Below are 5,529 nucleotides of genomic sequence, written 5' to 3'. Positions count from 1 at the left end.
ACTGACACTCCCAGGCTCCAGCTCCTCCCAAGATGCCAGCTCCCTCGCTGGCTGGCAGCAACTATTCCAAGGGAATGGGACTGTGAATCTGCCAGGCTCCGAGGAGCCATGATCCTATAAACAGGTTGGGGCTCCACCCCCCCAAGTCACTCCTTTAGCCTAGCACCTTCTCCTCTTCCCCAAGAGGCTGGGCCAACCAGCATCTCCAGAAACCTCTGGCAGGGCTCCAGGGCCCGCAGGTGGAGCACCCCTTTCCGACATGGAGCATCAGAATTGCAGATGCAGCAAGGAGGGGAGACAAGTCCTAGGAGCAGTGGCAGGAAGCTGGTTCCCCTGAGGCTGAAGGTCTGGGCCAGGGTAGGGACAGAACTGTGGCAACTGCACCCCAGCCCCAGCCTGAGCCAGATGAGCCTCTCAGGGAGGAGGGCCGAGCATACGAGAGGAGGGCTGAGCATATGAGAGGAGACAAGAGGCCAGACCTCCTCGGCAGCTCTCTGCTGCCAGGATCCTGGGGATGCTGGGGTGGCCAGCCCTGTGCAGAACCTGAAGAGCTCTGGACTCTTGTTGTAAGCCCCTCACCCTCAACTGTACCCTCACTCCTTTCCTTTGGCTAATCCTAGGAATTTAGAGGATTTCCATTAGACTCAAATGGCAAACCTACCACATAAAGGTAACAGAGACAAAGCAGGAAACTCTTAGACTATGGATACCACAGAAGAAGACTTTGTGAAGTCACGTGTTTAAACTTTTCAGTGTACACAGTGGCACGAAGTGTTCTCCTAAAAGGACGTGAATTCGGTGTTTTCACTGTCAGTTCACTATGTCATTTAACAATATGATTTGTTTTTCAAGGCAAGTGAAACTGAATTAATGTTAACTTAGCACAAATGGATCTAAAAGGTATTATTACAGAATTGGCAAAAAAGAAAAAAGAAAAAGAAAATTAATAAGTCTCAAAAAAGTGAAAAATAATTGAATGGGAAATATTTCTAATTTGTATGAGCCAGCTATAAAATCTAATGGAAAAGTCAATGTAAAACATAGACAGCTATGAATGAAGAACAACTTATTCCAAAGTGAGTCATACATGAAGCAATGCACAAAGACCCACAGCTGGTGAGTGGCAGAGCCCAGGATTATGCTCTCTGGACTAGAAGTCTGTGTCCCCTTCCCCAGGCTGGGCGTAGCCTAGCCTGGAGCCCACCTACCCTCCATGACCAGGGCCAGTCTCAGAGCCATCCCTGAAAAACACATCTCGCTGAGTGAATAAACATCTCCCTGAACTGATGTGGGCCTCATCTGGAACCACCAGATTGGCAGGGGAAGCTACAGAGGCAGAGCTGAAGCGTCAGCTACCATGAGGTAACCCCCAGTGTCAGCCCTCCACACATGCATGGCAGGGCCAGGCACCCCCACCTCCCCAGAGGACAGGGTCCCTGGGCTCAGCTCTTTGGACTAAGAGGAGAGTTTTGTGCTCAGTTTACTTCGTCTGTGCAGTATGGTGTGGTTGATGCTGAGCCTGGTAAAAACAATGGCATTCCTGACTCAGAGATTCTCAGCTTGAGCTAGGGCCCATGGATGGAACTTGGGGCACTCTGAATAGTTCCTGAGATTAGGTGCAGAATTACGTGGGTATGCGTGCATGAGAATGCTTCTGGAAAAAAGGCCTAGAGCAGCACTGTCTAATAGCAAAGTCATGCAAGCCACATACGTCTTACTAAACTTTCTAGTGGCCACATTTTAAGAAGTAAAAAGATATAGGAGAAATTAATTTCAATAATGCATTTATTTAACCCAATAATTCAAGGTATTATCAATTCAACTATAATCAACATATGGAATTATTAAGGAGATATTTTACATTTCTTTCATACTAAGTCTTCAAAATCCACTGCGTGTTTTACAGTTTATAGCTTATCTTTTTGTTCACATTTCCTAGGCTGTATTTTTCACCCCCCTGACTTACTTATTTTATAACTGGAAGTTTGTACCTCTTAATCTTCTTCACCTATTTTGCCCATCCTCCCAACACCCCCCCCCCCCGCCCCAACCACCAGTTTGCTCTCTGTATTTATGATTTTTGTTTCTGCTTTCATTTGTTCATTCATTCTGTTTGTTAGATTCCACATATAAGTGAAATCACATGGTATCGGTCTTTCTCCGTCTTGACTTATTTTGCTTAGCATAATACCTTCTAGGTCCATCTCTGTTTTTCCAAATGATAAATGATAAGATTTCATTCTTTTTTCTTGCTGGATAATATTCATATGTATGTTCATGTGTATATATACCACATATATTCATATGTATATTCATACACACACACACACCCCACATTTTCTTTACCTATTTGTCTGTTGATGGACACTTAGGTTGATTTCGTATCTTGGCCATTGTAAATGATGCTGTAAAAAACATAAGTAGGCATGTATCTTTTTTAATTAGTGTTTTCATTTTCTTCAGTTAAATACCCTAAAGTGGAATTACTAGATTGTATGGTAACTCTATTTTTAATTTTTTGGGGAACCTCTATACTGTTTTCTATAGTGGCTACACCAATGTGCATTCCAACCAACAGTGCACAAGGGTTCCTTTTTCTCCATATCCTCTCCCACACTTGCTGTTTTCTGTGTTCTTAATATTAGCCATTCTGAAAGGTCTGAGGTGATATCTCATTGTGGTTTTGATTTGCATTTCCCTGATGATGAGTGGTGTTGAACATATTTTCATGTGTCTGTTGGCCTTGTGAACGTCTTTTTTGGAGAAATGCCTATTCAGGTCTTCTGCCCATTTTCTAATTGTTCGTGTTTTTGGTGTTGAGTTGCATGTGTTCTTTATATATTTTGGATATTAGCCCCTTATCACATATGCCATTTGCAAATATCTTCTCTTATTCAGTTTTTTTGATGGTCTCCTTCACTGTGAAAAAGGTTTTTAGTTCAATGTAGTCCCAATAGTTTAGCTTTGCTTTTATTGCCCTTGCCTGAGGAGACAGACACCAAAAAATATTGCTAAGACTGATATCCAAGAGTTTTCTGCCTGTGTTTTCTTTGAGGAGTTATATGGTTTCAGGTCTCACATTCAGATTTTTAATCCATTCTGCGTTTCTTTTTATGTGTGGTGTAAGAAAGTGGTACAGATTCATTCTTTTGCATGTAGCTATCCAGTTTTCACAGAACTTATAGCATGTCTTAGTTCAGACTAGCTACCTTTGAAGTGTAATAGAGTGGCCACACACCTTGTTGGAGCAGGTCTATAGAGGGGCCACAGAGTTCAGAGTGGACAAGAGAAAATGAATTATGTGCCAAGATTTAACATTTTACTTAGTTCCTTTTCAAGGTGGGAAGAGGGAGGGACCAAGAACCAGGAAGCAAATTTGTTGGCACAAGTCCTGCTGATCTCCCCACACCAGACCTCTCTGCAAAGGCTGTGATTAAGGAGCAGGGACAGGGAGAGGTGGACCAAGGGGAACAAAGGTCAGGGTGAGAGGACAGGAGACAGGCAGAGGACACTTGGGGCCAGTCAGTCTGAAGCAGGGCCAGCAGGCGCAGCAGGATTTGGCTAAGGCCACAGGGTGCTCACCCAGGCCAGTGGGGATCCTTGGAGGATGGACATGCCTGTTTAGTCTATCAGGGCCTTACCCAAGCTGCCAAGCTGGAGAGGACCTTGGACACCTCCATTTTCCATTCTGGCATCCCTTCTCCTTTGCTGGCCTTCCCCTTTCCTTCCACTCTCTCTTCTCAGAGTTTGCTCTACATTCACAGGAAATGGACATCTTTTTTCTTATTCAGCATGCACAGACCCTTTAATTTTCCCAAACTGCCTCTGTGAAAGCAGCCCCTTCCCTACCCTCAACCGTGTGGGGAGTATTCTTCCACCTTTAGCTGCAAGAATGCAACATGAGGTGTACAATTCATTGGACTCATGACTCAAGTGGGTACAAACGAAATCCTGGTACATGAAGTACTGAAAGAGGCACTTTGTCTTTCCTGCTTCACAAGAACTTGGCAGGATATGAATCTGGAGCTACTGATGGTAGACATCCTGCCACCACAAGGGTAGGACTTTCAGAAAATGGAGCCAACAATAATAGTTAATGCTTAAGCAGTTCTTACTATATGTAGGCAGAGGGGGGTTTACTGTGAAACTAATGTTGCTTACACTGGGCCTCCTCTTGCACATGCCCATCCAGGGCTCTGAGAGGACCCCAGCACTAGGTCTTTGTGTTAACTCATAGGTATTAGTAAAATTTGCAAAAGTAAGCTTTCTAAACTACAACTGGATGAGATCTCTGGTTTCCCATTCTTTCATCTCTCCTGTTCACGTTGATGTGACTATGTATTTTTAGGATCTGGCTAAGGAGAAGGTGAGTTAGAGATAAAATTAATTTTGAGTTACTGGGACATAGTTATGTGGGTTGTAGTCAGTTTCATGTATACTGAAGTTACTGTTCACCTTTGTGGTTTAGGAATAGCTTCCAAAAATACTCCCACCTCCCACTGTGCAGGCTCATCTGGCATTGTGACACAGAGGTACAAGACTGGAGGTTGTTCTGAGGTATAAGAAGAATAGGGTAGAGGAAGAGAAACAAGATGTGAAATACACAAAGCCAGACACTAGTCTGTGGAAAATTCGTCCAGTCAAGACATATAAAATCCTAAGTGAAAGATTTAGTTTCCATTGACACCTGATGAAAACAGAGCCTCTCCTAACAGAGATGTTTTTAATGTCTGGAATGTCTTTTTTCCTTTATCTGATAGAAATCTCAAGAAATGGAAGTTACCATATTCCTATTCTAATGAGCACACCTACAATAGTCAGGTATAAGAGACACTTGAAAGATGCAGCAGATTTGATTTTTTTTTTCTGAAGATGGTTGCAACAATATCTCCCATCCTCCATGCTCTTCTAGATAGAACCTTGATACTCCCTCAACAAGACATGGGGGCAAATTCCCCTCCTCTTGAATCTTGGACTGCAGACTCTCTAAATAATAGGAGATAAGGAACTTGATACTGCTCAACTCTGAGGTTAGGTCATAAAATGTGAGGCAGCTTCTTCCACTGAGAGCCATATGAGATGCCCAAGTCCTCCTGAAGTTGCCCTGCAGGGAGGAAGCCAACCCCTGTGGAGAGGCCATGAGTGGGGACTGGACTCAGCAGTCCTGTCTCCAAATCCCCCAGCCCAGGTCCAGGTCTGGGGATGAATGAGCCTTCAAATGGTTCCAATCCAACTGTAGAGTCACCACCAGCCTGTGCCCCTTCTGAATTTTTCTTTTTAAATGTTTGTTTGTTTGGAGAGAGAGAGAGAGAGAGAGAGAGAGAGAGAGAGAGAGAGAGAATCTCAAGCAGGCTCCACACTGATAGCACAGACCCTGACATGGGGGCTCAATCTCATGAACCATGGGATCATGACTTGAGCAGAGATCAAGAATTGGACATTTAACTGGCTGAGCCATGCAGGAGCCCCACTTTCTGAATCTCTGACACACAGAATCTATGACCCTAATAAAGCGGTTGCTGTTTTATA

The sequence above is a fragment of the Prionailurus viverrinus genome, chromosome B3, assembly GCF_022837055.1.
Source record: "Prionailurus viverrinus isolate Anna chromosome B3, UM_Priviv_1.0, whole genome shotgun sequence".
NCBI lineage: Eukaryota > Metazoa > Chordata > Mammalia > Carnivora > Felidae > Prionailurus > Prionailurus viverrinus.
This window is presented reverse-complemented; position numbering follows the sequence as displayed.